The following is a 15,000-nucleotide window of genomic DNA, read 5'->3' as shown; positions in this document are numbered from 1 at the left end:
AGTTAGGGTCCCTTTACAATGTCAGAAGGAGGGAGGCACTAAGGCACCGCCTTCCGCCCCTCGACGCCCTCGCGGTGCCACCTCCTTCTGACAGGAACTTCCTTCAGACCAGGTATGAATGATGCCTGACTGGACATACAAAACTCACAAGTTCCTGGCTCTCACGGCTCCTCTGAAGAGGGTTAGTCCAAGAAGGAGGGGCATCGCGAGGGGCGTCGAGGGACGGGGGACTGTGCCTCACTGCCCTCGCCTTCTTCTAGAAAGCCGTCTTCAACCGAGTCGAGAGAGCCGGGAAAAAAAACACACACACACACACCCATACACCCACCCATCCATCCTACTATTAAAAAAGTAATAAAGTTAGGGTCCCTTTACAATGTCAGAAGGAGGGAGGCACTAAGGCACCGCCTTCCGCCCCTCGACGCCCTCGCGGTGCCACCTCCTTCTGACAGGAACTTCCTACAGACCAGGTATGAATGATGCCTGACTGGACATACAAAACTCACAAGTTCCTGGCTCTCACGGCTCCTCTGAAGAGGGTTAGTCCAAGAAGGAGGGGCATCGCGAGGGGCGTCGAGGGACGGGGGACTGTGCCTCACTGCCCTCGCCTTCTTCTAGAAAGCCGTCTTCAACCGAGTCGAGAGAGCCGGGAACAAAAAACACACACACACACACCCATACACCCACCCATCCATCCATCCATCCTACTATTAAAAAAGTAATAAAGTTAGGGTCCCTTTACAATGTCAGAAGGAGGGAGGCACTAAGGCACCGCCTTCCGCCCCTCGACGCCCTCGCGGTGCCACCTCCTTCTGACAGGAACTTCCTTCAGACCAGGTATGAATGATGCCTGACTGGACATACAAAACTCACAAGTTCCTGGCTCTCACGGCTCCTCTGAAGAGGGTTAGTCCAAGAAGGAGGGGCATCGCGAGGGGCGTCGAGGGACGGGGGACTGTGCCTCACTGCCCTCGCCTTCTTCTAGAAAGCCGTCTTCAACCGAGTCGAGAGAGCCGGGGAAAAAAACACACACACACACACCCATACACCCACCCATCCATCCTACTATTAAAAAAGTAATAAAGTTAGGGTCCCTTTACAATGTCAGAAGGAGGGAGGCACTAAGGCACCGCCTTCCGCCCCTCGACGCCCTCGCGGTGCCACCTCCTTCTGACAGGAACTTCCTTCAGACCAGGTATGAATGATGCCTGACTGGACATACAAAACTCACAAGTTCCTGGCTCTCACGGCTCCTCTGAAGAGGGTTAGTCCAAGAAGGAGGGGCATCGCGAGGGGCGTCGAGGGACGGGGGACTGTGCCTCACTGCCCTCGCCTTCTTCTAGAAAGCCGTCTTCAACCGAGTCGAGAGAGCCGGGAACAAAAAACACACACACACACACACACACACACCCATCCATCCATCCATCCTACTATTAAAAAAGTAATAAAGTTAGGGTCCCTTTACAATGTCAGAAGGAGGGAGGCACTAAGGCACCGCCTTCCGCCCCTCGACGCCCTCGCGGTGCCACCTCCTTCTGACAGGAACTTCCTACAGACCAGGTATGAATGATGCCTGACTGGACATACAAAACTCACAAGTTCCTGGCTCTCACGGCTCCTCTGAAGAGGGTTAGTCCAAGAAGGAGGGGCATCGCGAGGGGCGTCGAGGGACGGGGGACTGTGCCTCACTGCCCTCGCCTTCTTCTAGAAAGCCGTCTTCAACCGAGTCGAGAGAGCCGGGAACAAAAAACACACACACACACACACACACACCCATACACCCACCCATCCATCCATCCATCCTACTATTAAAAAAGTAATAAAGTTAGGGTCCCTTTACAATGTCAGAAGGAGGGAGGCACTAAGGCACCGCCTTCCGCCCCTCGACGCCCTCGCGGTGCCACCTCCTTCTGACAGGAACTTCCTTCAGACCAGGTATGAATGATGCCTGACTGGACATACAAAACTCACAAGTTCCTGGCTCTCACGGCTCCTCTGAAGAGGGTTAGTCCAAGAAGGAGGGGCATCGCGAGGGGCGTCGAGGGACGGGGGACTGTGCCTCACTGCCCTCGCCTTCTTCTAGAAAGCCGTCTTCAACCGAGTCGAGAGAGCCGGGAACAAAAAACACACACACACACACATACCCATACACCCACCCATCCATCCATCCATCCTACTATTAAAAAAGTAATAAAGTTAGGGTCCCTTTACAATGTCAGAAGGAGGGAGGCACTAAGGCACCGCCTTCCGCCCCTCGACGCCCTCGCGGTGCCACCTCCTTCTGACAGGAACTTCCTACAGACCAGGTATGAATGATGCCTGACTGGACATACAAAACTCACAAGTTCCTGGCTCTCACGGCTCCTCTGAAGAGGGTTAGTCCAAGAAGGAGGGGCATCGCGAGGGGCGTCGAGGGACGGGGGACTGTGCCTCACTGCCCTCGCCTTCTTCTAGAAAGCCGTCTTCAACCGAGTCGAGAGAGCCGGGAACAAAAAACACACACACACACACACACACCCATACACCCACCCATCCATCCATCCATCCTACTATTAAAAAAGTAATAAAGTTAGGGTCCCTTTACAATGTCAGAAGGAGGGAGGCACTAAGGCACCGCCTTCCGCCCCTCGACGCCCTCGCGGTGCCACCTCCTTCTGACAGGAACTTCCTTCAGACCAGGTATGAATGATGCCTGACTGGACATACAAAACTCACAAGTTCCTGGCTCTCACGGCTCCTCTGAAGAGGGTTAGTCCAAGGAGGGGCATCGCGAGGGGCGTCGAGGGACGGGGGACTGTGCCTCACTGCCCTCGCCTTCTTCTAGAAAGCCGTCTTCAACCGAGTCGAGAGAGCCGGGAACAAAAAACACACACACACACACACACACACCCATACACCCACCCATCCATCCTACTATTAAAAAAGTAATAAAGTTAGGGTCCCTTTACAATGTCAGAAGGAGGGAGGCACTAAGGCACCGCCTTCCGCCCCTCGACGCCCTCGCGGTGCCACCTCCTTCTGACAGGAACTTCCTACAGACCAGGTATGAATGATGCCTGACTGGACATACAAAACTCACAAGTTCCTGGCTCTCACGGCTCCTCTGAAGAGGGTTAGTCCAAGAAGGAGGGGCATCGCGAGGGGCGTCGAGGGACGGGGGACTGTGCCTCACTGCCCTCGCCTTCTTCTAGAAAGCCGTCTTCAACCGAGTCGAGAGAGCCGGGAACAAAAAACACACACACACACACACACACACCCATACACCCACCCATCCATCCATCCATCCATCCTACTATTAAAAAAGTAATAAAGTTAGGGTCCCTTTACAATGTCAGAAGGAGGGAGGCACTAAGGCACCGCCTTCCGCCCCTCGACGCCCTCGCGGTGCCACCTCCTTCTGACAGGAACTTCCTTCAGACCAGGTATGAATGATGCCTGACTGGACATACAAAACTCACAAGTTCCTGGCTCTCACGGCTCCTCTGAAGAGGGTTAGTCCAAGAAGGAGGGGCATCGCGAGGGGCGTCGAGGGACGGGGGACTGTGCCTCACTGCCCTCGCCTTCTTCTAGAAAGCCGTCTTCAACCGAGTCGAGAGAGCCGGGAACAAAAAACACACACACACACACACACACACACCCATACACCCACCCATCCATCCATCCATCCTACTATTAAAAAAGTAATAAAGTTAGGGTCCCTTTACAATGTCAGAAGGAGGGAGGCACTAAGGCACCGCCTTCCGCCCCTCGACGCCCTCGCGGTGCCACCTCCTTCTGACAGGAACTTCCTACAGACCAGGTATGAATGATGCCTGACTGGACATACAAAACTCACAAGTTCCTGGCTCTCACGGCTCCTCTGAAGAGGGTTAGTCCAAGAAGGAGGGGCATCGCGAGGGGCGTCGAGGGACGGGGGACTGTGCCTCACTGCCCTCGCCTTCTTCTAGAAAGCCGTCTTCAACCGAGTCGAGAGAGCCGGGAACAAAAAACACACACACACACACACACACAGCCATACACCCACCCATCCATCCATCCATCCTACTATTAAAAAAGTAATAAAGTTAGGGTCCCTTTACAATGTCAGAAGGAGGGAGGCACTAAGGCACCGCCTTCCGCCCCTCGACGCCCTCGCGGTGCCACCTCCTTCTGACAGGAACTTCCTTCAGACCAGGTATGAATGATGCCTGACTGGACATACAAAACTCACAAGTTCCTGGCTCTCACGGCTCCTCTGAAGAGGGTTAGTCCAAGAAGGAGGGGCATCGCGAGGGGCGTCGAGGGACGGGGGACTGTGCCTCACTGCCCTCGCCTTCTTCTAGAAAGCCGTCTTCAACCGAGTCGAGAGAGCCGGGAACAAAAAACACACACACACACACATACCCATACACCCACCCATCCATCCATCCATCCTACTATTAAAAAAGTAATAAAGTTAGGGTCCCTTTACAATGTCAGAAGGAGGGAGGCACTAAGGCACCGCCTTCCGCCCCTCGACGCCCTCGCGGTGCCACCTCCTTCTGACAGGAACTTCCTACAGACCAGGTATGAATGATGCCTGACTGGACATACAAAACTCACAAGTTCCTGGCTCTCACGGCTCCTCTGAAGAGGGTTAGTCCAAGGAGGGGCATCGCGAGGGGCGTCGAGGGACGGGGGACTGTGCCTCACTGCCCTCGCCTTCTTCTAGAAAGCCGTCTTCAACCGAGTCGAGAGAGCCGGGAACAAAAAACACACACACACACACACACACCCATACACCCACCCATCCATCCTACTATTAAAAAAGTAATAAAGTTAGGGTCCCTTTACAATGTCAGAAGGAGGGAGGCACTAAGGCACCGCCTTCCGCCCCTCGACGCCCTCGCGGTGCCACCTCCTTCTGACAGGAACTTCCTACAGACCAGGTATGAATGATGCCTGACTGGACATACAAAACTCACAAGTTCCTGGCTCTCACGGCTCCTCTGAAGAGGGTTAGTCCAAGAAGGAGGGGCATCGCGAGGGGCGTCGAGGGACGGGGGACTGTGCCTCACTGCCCTCGCCTTCTTCTAGAAAGCCGTCTTCAACCGAGTCGAGAGAGCCGGGAACAAAAAACACACACACACACACACACCCATACACCCACCCATCCATCCATCCATCCTACTATTAAAAAAGTAATAAAGTTAGGGTCCCTTTACAATGTCAGAAGGAGGGAGGCACTAAGGCACCGCCTTCCGCCCCTCGACGCCCTCGCGGTGCCACCTCCTTCTGACAGGAACTTCCTTCAGACCAGGTATGAATGATGCCTGACTGGACATACAAAACTCACAAGTTCCTGGCTCTCACGGCTCCTCTGAAGAGGGTTAGTCCAAGAAGGAGGGGCATCGCGAGGGGCGTCGAGGGACGGGGGACTGTGCCTCACTGCCCTCGCCTTCTTCTAGAAAGCCGTCTTCAACCGAGTCGAGAGAGCCGGGAAAAAAAACACACACACACACACCCATACACCCACCCATCCATCCTACTATTAAAAAAGTAATAAAGTTAGGGTCCCTTTACAATGTCAGAAGGAGGGAGGCACTAAGGCACCGCCTTCCGCCCCTCGACGCCCTCGCGGTGCCACCTCCTTCTGACAGGAACTTCCTTCAGACCAGGTATGAATGATGCCAGACTGGACATACAAAACTCACAAGTTCCTGGCTCTCACGGCTCCTCTGAAGAGGGTTAGTCCAAGAAGGAGGGGCATCGCGAGGGGCGTCGAGGGACGGGGGACTGTGCCTCACTGCCCTCGCCTTCTTCTAGAAAGCCGTCTTCAACCGAGTCGAGAGAGCCGGGAACAAAAAACACACACACACACACACACACACACCCATACACCCACCCATCCATCCATCCATCCTACTATTAAAAAAGTAATAAAGTTAGGGTCCCTTTACAATGTCAGAAGGAGGGAGGCACTAAGGCACCGCCTTCCGCCCCCCGACGCCCTCGCGGTGCCACCTCCTTCTGACAGGAACTTCCTACAGACCAGGTATGAATGATGCCTGACTGGACATACAAAACTCACAAGTTCCTGGCTCTCACGGCTCCTCTGAAGAGGGTTAGTCCAAGAAGGAGGGGCATCGCGAGGGGCGTCGAGGGACGGGGGACTGTGCCTCACTGCCCTCGCCTTCTTCTAGAAAGCCGTCTTCAACCGAGTTGAGAGAGCCGGGAACAAAAAACACACACACACACACCCATACACCCACCCATCCATCCTACTATTAAAAAAGTAATAAAGTTAGGGTCCCTTTACAATGTCAGAAGGAGGGAGGCACTAAGGCACCGCCTTCCGCCCCTCGACGCCCTCGCGGTGCCACCTCCTTCTGACAGGAACTTCCTACAGACCAGGTATGAATGATGCCTGACTGGACATACAAAACTCACAAGTTCCTGGCTCTCACGGCTCCTCTGAAGAGGGTTAGTCCAAGAAGGAGGGGCATCGCGATGGGCGTCGAGGGACGGGGGACTGTGCCTCACTGCCCTCGCCTTCTTCTAGAAAGCCGTCTTCAACCGAGTCGAGAGAGCCGGGAACAAAAAACACACACACACACACACACACATACACACCCATACACCCACCCATCCATCCTACTATTAAAAAAGTAATAAAGTTAGGGTCCCTTTACAATGTCAGAAGGAGGGAGGCACTAAGGCACCGCCTTCCGCCCCTCGACGCCCTCGCGGTGCCACCTCCTTCTGACAGGAACTTCCTTCAGACCAGGTATGAATGATGCCTGACTGGACATACAAAACTCACAAGTTCCTGGCTCTCACGGCTCCTCTGAAGAGGGTTAGTCCAAGAAGGAGGGGCATCGCGAGGGGCGTCGAGGGACGGGGGACTGTGCCTCACTGCCCTCGCCTTCTTCTAGAAAGCCGTCTTCAACCGAGTCGAGAGAGCCGGGAAAAAAAACACACACACACACACCCATACACCCACCCATCCATCCTACTATTAAAAAAGTAATAAAGTTAGGGTCCCTTTACAATGTCAGAAGGAGGGAGGCACTAAGGCACCGCCTTCCGCCCCTCGACGCCCTCGCGGTGCCACCTCCTTCTGACAGGAACTTCCTTCAGACCAGGTATGAATGATGCCTGACTGGACATACAAAACTCACAAGTTCCTGGCTCTCACGGCTCCTCTGAAGAGGGTTAGTCCAAGAAGGAGGGGCATCGCGAGGGGCGTCGAGGGACGGGGGACTGTGCCTCACTGCCCTCGCCTTCTTCTAGAAAGCCGTCTTCAACTGAGTCGAGAGAGCCGGGAACAAAAAACACACACACACACACACACACACACCCATACACCCACCCATCCATCCATCCATCCATCCTACTATTAAAAAAGTAATAAAGTTAGGGTCCCTTTACAATGTCAGAAGGAGGGAGGCACTAAGGCACCGCCTTCCGCCCCTCGACGCCCTCGCGGTGCCACCTCCTTCTGACAGGAACTTCCTACAGACCAGGTATGAATGATGCCTGACTGGACATACAAAACTCACAAGTTCCTGGCTCTCACGGCTCCTCTGAAGAGGGTTAGTCCAAGAAGGAGGGGCATCGCGATGGGCGTCGAGGGACGGGGGACTGTACCTCACTGCCCTCGCCTTCTTCTAGAAAGCCGTCTTCAACCGAGTCGAGAGAGCCGGGAACAAAAAACACACACACACACACACACCCATACACCCACCCATCCATCCATCCATCCATCCTACTATTAAAAAAGTAATAAAGTTAGGGTCCCTTTACAATGTCAGAAGGAGGGAGGCACTAAGGCACCGCCTTCCGCCCCTCGACGCCCTCGCGGTGCCACCTCCTTCTGACAGGAACTTCCTACAGACCAGGTATGAATGATGCCTGACTGGACATACAAAACTCACAAGTTCCTGGCTCTCACGGCTCCTCTGAAGAGGGTTAGTCCAAGAAGGAGGGGCATCGCGAGGGGCGTCGAGGGACGGGGGACTGTGCCTCACTGCCCTCGCCTTCTTCTAGAAAGCCGTCTTCAACCGAGTCGAGAGAGCCGGGAACAAAAAACACACACACACACACACACCCATACACCCACCCATCCATCCATCCATCCTACTATTAAAAAAGTAATAAAGTTAGGGTCCCTTTACAATGTCAGAAGGAGGGAGGCACTAAGGCACCGCCTTCCGCCCCTCGACGCCCTCGCGGTGCCACCTCCTTCTGACAGGAACTTCCTTCAGACCAGGTATGAATGATGCCTGACTGGACATACAAAACTCACAAGTTCCTGGCTCTCACGGCTCCTCTGAAGAGGGTTAGTCCAAGAAGGAGGGGCATCGCGAGGGGCGTCGAGGGACGGGGGACTGTGCCTCACTGCCCTCGCCTTCTTCTAGAAAGCCGTCTTCAACCGAGTCGAGAGAGCCGGGAAAAAAAACACACACACACACACCCATACACCCACCCATCCATCCTACTATTAAAAAAGTAATAAAGTTAGGGTCCCTTTACAATGTCAGAAGGAGGGAGGCACTAAGGCACCGCCTTCCGCCCCTCGACGCCCTCGCGGTGCCACCTCCTTCTGACAGGAACTTCCTACAGACCAGGTATGAATGATGCCTGACTGGACATACAAAACTCACAAGTTCCTGGCTCTCACGGCTCCTCTGAAGAGGGTTAGTCCAAGAAGGAGGGGCATCGCGAGGGGCGTCGAGGGACGGGGGACTGTGCCTCACTGCCCTCGCCTTCTTCTAGAAAGCCGTCTTCAACCGAGTCGAGAGAGCCGGGAACAAAAAACACACACACACACACACACACACACCCATACACCCACCCATCCATCCATCCATCCTACTATTAAAAAAGTAATAAAGTTAGGGTCCCTTTACAATGTCAGAAGGAGGGAGGCACTAAGGCACCGCCTTCCGCCCCTCGACGCCCTCGCGGTGCCACCTCCTTCTGACAGGAACTTCCTACAGACCAGGTATGAATGATGCCTGACTGGACATACAAAACTCACAAGTTCCTGGCTCTCACGGCTCCTCTGAAGAGGGTTAGTCCAAGAAGGAGGGGCATCGCGAGGGGCGTCGAGGGACGGGGGACTGTGCCTCACTGCCCTCGCCTTCTTCTAGAAAGCCGTCTTCAACCGAGTTGAGAGAGCCGGGAACAAAAAACACACACACACACACCCATACACCCACCCATCCATCCTACTATTAAAAAAGTAATAAAGTTAGGGTCCCTTTACAATGTCAGAAGGAGGGAGGCACTAAGGCACCGCCTTCCGCCCCTCGACGCCCTCGCGGTGCCACCTCCTTCTGACAGGAACTTCCTACAGACCAGGTATGAATGATGCCTGACTGGACATACAAAACTCACAAGTTCCTGGCTCTCACGGCTCCTCTGAAGAGGGTTAGTCCAAGAAGGAGGGGCATCGCGAGGGGCGTCGAGGGACGGGGGACTGTGCCTCACTGCCCTCGCCTTCTTCTAGAAAGCCGTCTTCAACCGAGTCGAGAGAGCCGGGAACAAAAAACACACACACACACACCCATACACCCACCCATCCATCCTACTATTAAAAAAGTAATAAAGTTAGGGTCCCTTTACAATGTCAGAAGGAGGGAGGCACTAAGGCACCGCCTTCCGCCCCTCGACGCCCTCGCGGTGCCACCTCCTTCTGACAGGAACTTCCTTCAGACCAGGTATGAATGATGCCTGACTGGACATACAAAACTCACAAGTTCCTGGCTCTCACGGCTCCTCTGAAGAGGGTTAGTCCAAGAAGGAGGGGCATCGCGAGGGGCGTCGAGGGACGGGGGACTGTGCCTCACTGCCCTCGCCTTCTTCTAGAAAGCCGTCTTCAACTGAGTCGAGAGAGCCGGGAACAAAAAACACACACACCCATACACCCACCCATCCATCCATCCATCCATCCATCCTACTATTAAAAAAGTAATAAAGTTAGGGTCCCTTTACAATGTCAGAAGGAGGGAGGCACTAAGGCACCGCCTTCCGCCCCTCGACGCCCTCGCGGTGCCACCTCCTTCTGACAGGAACTTCCTACAGACCAGGTATGAATGATGCCTGACTGGACATACAAAACTCACAAGTTCCTGGCTCTCACGGCTCCTCTGAAGAGGGTTAGTCCAAGGAGGGGCATCGCGAGGGGCGTCGAGGGACGGGGGACTGTGCCTCACTGCCCTCGCCTTCTTCTAGAAAGCCGTCTTCAACCGAGTCGAGAGAGCCGGGAACAAAAAACACACACACACACACACACACCCATACACCCACCCATCCATCCTACTATTAAAAAAGTAATAAAGTTAGGGTCCCTTTACAATGTCAGAAGGAGGGAGGCACTAAGGCACCGCCTTCCGCCCCTCGACGCCCTCGCGGTGCCACCTCCTTCTGACAGGAACTTCCTACAGACCAGGTATGAATGATGCCTGACTGGACATACAAAACTCACAAGTTCCTGGCTCTCACGGCTCCTCTGAAGAGGGTTAGTCCAAGAAGGAGGGGCATCGCGAGGGGCGTCGAGGGACGGGGGACTGTGCCTCACTGCCCTCGCCTTCTTCTAGAAAGCCGTCTTCAACTGAGTCGAGAGAGCCGGGAACAAAAAACACACACACACACACACACCCATACACCCACCCATCCATCCATCCATCCTACTATTAAAAAAGTAATAAAGTTAGGGTCCCTTTACAATGTCAGAAGGAGGGAGGCACTAAGGCACCGCCTTCCGCCCCTCGACGCCCTCGCGGTGCCACCTCCTTCTGACAGGAACTTCCTTCAGACCAGGTATGAATGATGCCTGACTGGACATACAAAACTCACAAGTTCCTGGCTCTCACGGCTCCTCTGAAGAGGGTTAGTCCAAGAAGGAGGGGCATCGCGAGGGGCGTCGAGGGACGGGGGACTGTGCCTCACTGCCCTCGCCTTCTTCTAGAAAGCCGTCTTCAACCGAGTCGAGAGAGCCGGGAAAAAAAACACACACACACACACCCATACACCCACCCATCCATCCTACTATTAAAAAAGTAATAAAGTTAGGGTCCCTTTACAATGTCAGAAGGAGGGAGGCACTAAGGCACCGCCTTCCGCCCCTCGACGCCCTCGCGGTGCCACCTCCTTCTGACAGGAACTTCCTTCAGACCAGGTATGAATGATGCCTGACTGGACATACAAAACTCACAAGTTCCTGGCTCTCACGGCTCCTCTGAAGAGGGTTAGTCCAAGAAGGAGGGGCATCGCGAGGGGCGTCGAGGGACGGGGGACTGTGCCTCACTGCCCTCGCCTTCTTCTAGAAAGCCGTCTTCAACCGAGTCGAGAGAGCCGGGAACAAAAAACACACACACACACACACACACACACCCATACACCCACCCATCCATCCATCCATCCTACTATTAAAAAAGTAATAAAGTTAGGGTCCCTTTACAATGTCAGAAGGAGGGAGGCACTAAGGCACCGCCTTCCGCCCCTCGACGCCCTCGCGGTGCCACCTCCTTCTGACAGGAACTTCCTACAGACCAGGTATGAATGATGCCTGACTGGACATACAAAACTCACAAGTTCCTGGCTCTCACGGCTCCTCTGAAGAGGGTTAGTCCAAGAAGGAGGGGCATCGCGAGGGGCGTCGAGGGACGGGGGACTGTGCCTCACTGCCCTCGCCTTCTTCTAGAAAGCCGTCTTCAACCGAGTCGAGAGAGCCGGGAACAAAAAACACACACACACACACACACCCATACACCCACCCATCCATCCATCCATCCATCCTACTATTAAAAAAGTAATAAAGTTAGGGTCCCTTTACAATGTCAGAAGGAGGGAGGCACTAAGGCACCGCCTTCCGCCCCTCGACGCCCTCGCGGTGCCACCTCCTTCTGACAGGAACTTCCTACAGACCAGGTATGAATGATGCCTGACTGGACATACAAAACTCACAAGTTCCTGGCTCTCACGGCTCCTCTGAAGAGGGTTAGTCCAAGAAGGAGGGGCATCGCGAGGGGCGTCAAGGGACGGGGGACTGTGCCTCACTGCCCTCGCCTTCTTCTAGAAAGCCGTCTTCAACCGAGTCGAGAGAGCCGGGAACAAAAAACACACACACACACACACACACCCATACACCCACCCATCCATCCTACTATTAAAAAAGTAATAAAGTTAGGGTCCCTTTACAATGTCAGAAGGAGGGAGGCACTAAGGCACCGCCTTCCGCCCCTCGACGCCCTCGCGGTGCCACCTCCTTCTGACAGGAACTTCCTACAGACCAGGTATGAATGATGCCTGACTGGACATACAAAACTCACAAGTTCCTGGCTCTCACGGCTCCTCTGAAGAGGGTTAGTCCAAGAAGGAGGGGCATCGCGAGGGGCGTCGAGGGACGGGGGACTGTGCCTCACTGCCCTCGCCTTCTTCTAGAAAGCCGTCTTCAACCGAGTCGAGAGAGCCGGGAACAAAAAACACACACACACACACACACACCCATACACCCACCCATCCATCCATCCATCCTACTATTAAAAAAGTAATAAAGTTAGGGTCCCTTTACAATGTCAGAAGGAGGGAGGCACTAAGGCACCGCCTTCCGCCCCTCGACGCCCTCGCGGTGCCACCTCCTTCTGACAGGAACTTCCTTCAGACCAGGTATGAATGATGCCTGACTGGACATACAAAACTCACAAGTTCCTGGCTCTCACGGCTCCTCTGAAGAGGGTTAGTCCAAGGAGGGGCATCGCGAGGGGCGTCGAGGGACGGGGGACTGTGCCTCACTGCCCTCGCCTTCTTCTAGAAAGCCGTCTTCAACCGAGTCGAGAGAGCCGGGAACAAAAAACACACACACACACACACACCCATACACCCACCCATCCATCCTACTATTAAAAAAGTAATAAAGTTAGGGTCCCTTTACAATGTCAGAAGGAGGGAGGCACTAAGGCACCGCCTTCCGCCCCTCGACGCCCTCGCGGTGCCACCTCCTTCTGACAGGAACTTCCTACAGACCAGGTATGAATGATGCCTGACTGGACATACAAAACTCACAAGTTCCTGGCTCTCACGGCTCCTCTGAAGAGGGTTAGTCCAAGAAGGAGGGGCATCGCGAGGGGCGTCGAGGGACGGGGGACTGTGCCTCACTGCCCTCGCCTTCTTCTAGAAAGCCGTCTTCAACCGAGTCGAGAGAGCCGGGAACAAAAAACACACACACACACACACACACACCCATACACCCACCCATCCATCCATCCATCCATCCTACTATTAAAAAAGTAATAAAGTTAGGGTCCCTTTACAATGTCAGAAGGAGGGAGGCACTAAGGCACCGCCTTCCGCCCCTCGACGCCCTCGCGGTGCCACCTCCTTCTGACAGGAACTTCCTTCAGACCAGGTATGAATGATGCCTGACTGGACATACAAAACTCACAAGTTCCTGGCTCTCACGGCTCCTCTGAAGAGGGTTAGTCCAAGAAGGAGGGGCATCGCGAGGGGCGTCGAGGGACGGGGGACTGTGCCTCACTGCCCTCGCCTTCTTCTAGAAAGCCGTCTTCAACCGAGTCGAGAGAGCCGGGAACAAAAAACACACACACACACACACACACACACACACACACACCCATACACCCACCCATCCATCCATCCATCCATCCTACTATTAAAAAAGTAATAAAGTTAGGGTCCCTTTACAATGTCAGAAGGAGGGAGGCACTAAGGCACCGCCTTCCGCCCCTCGACGCCCTCGCGGTGCCACCTCCTTCTGACAGGAACTTCCTACAGACCAGGTATGAATGATGCCTGACTGGACATACAAAACTCACAAGTTCCTGGCTCTCACGGCTCCTCTGAAGAGGGTTAGTCCAAGAAGGAGGGGCATCGCGAGGGGCGTCGAGGGACGGGGGACTGTGCCTCACTGCCCTCGCCTTCTTCTAGAAAGCCGTCTTCAACCGAGTCGAGAGAGCCGGGAACAAAAAACACACACACACACACACACCCATACACCCACCCATCCATCCTACTATTAAAAAAGTAATAAAGTTAGGGTCCCTTTACAATGTCAGAAGGAGGGAGGCACTAAGGCACCGCCTTCCGCCCCTCGACGCCCTCGCGGTGCCACCTCCTTCTGACAGGAACTTCCTTCAGACCAGGTATGAATGATGCCTGACTGGACATACAAAACTCACAAGTTCCTGGCTCTCACGGCTCCTCTGAAGAGGGTTAGTCCAAGAAGGAGGGGCATCGCGAGGGGCGTCGAGGGACGGGGGACTGTGCCTCACTGCCCTCGCCTTCTTCTAGAAAGCCGTCTTCAACCGAGTCGAGAGAGCCGGGAACAAAAAACACACACACACACACACCCATACACCCACCCATCCATCCTACTATTAAAAAAGTAATAAAGTTAGGGTCCCTTTACAATGTCAGAAGGAGGGAGGCACTAAGGCACCGCCTTCCGCCCCTCGACGCCCTCGCGGTGCCACCTCCTTCTGACAGGAACTTCCTACAGACCAGGTATGAATGATGCCTGACTGGACATACAAAACTCACAAGTTCCTGGCTCTCACGGCTCCTCTGAAGAGGGTTGGTCCAAGAAGGAGGGGCATCGCGAGGGGCGTCGAGGGACGGGGGACTGTGCCTCACTGCCCTCGCCTTCTTCTAGAAAGCCGTCTTCAACCGAGTCGAGAGAGCCGGGAACAAAACACACACACACACACACACACACACACACACACACCCATACACCCACCCATCCATCCATCCATCCATCCTACTATTAAAAAAGTAATAAAGTTAGGGTCCCTTTACAATGTCAGAAGGAGGGAGGCACTAAGGCACCGCCTTCCGCCCCTCGACGCCCTCGCGGTGCCACCTCCTTCTGACAGGAACTTCCTTCAGACCAGGTATGAATGATGCCTGACTGGACATACAAAACTCACAAGTTCCTGGCTCTCACGGCTCCTCTGAAGAGGGTTAGTCCAAGAAGGAGGGGCATCGCGAGGGGCGTCGAGGGACGGGGGACTGTGC

The sequence above is a fragment of the Astatotilapia calliptera genome, chromosome 22, assembly GCF_964374335.1.
Source record: "Astatotilapia calliptera chromosome 22, fAstCal68.1, whole genome shotgun sequence".
Lineage (NCBI taxonomy): Eukaryota > Metazoa > Chordata > Actinopteri > Cichliformes > Cichlidae > Astatotilapia > Astatotilapia calliptera.
Note: the sequence above shows the minus strand (reverse complement) of the source record.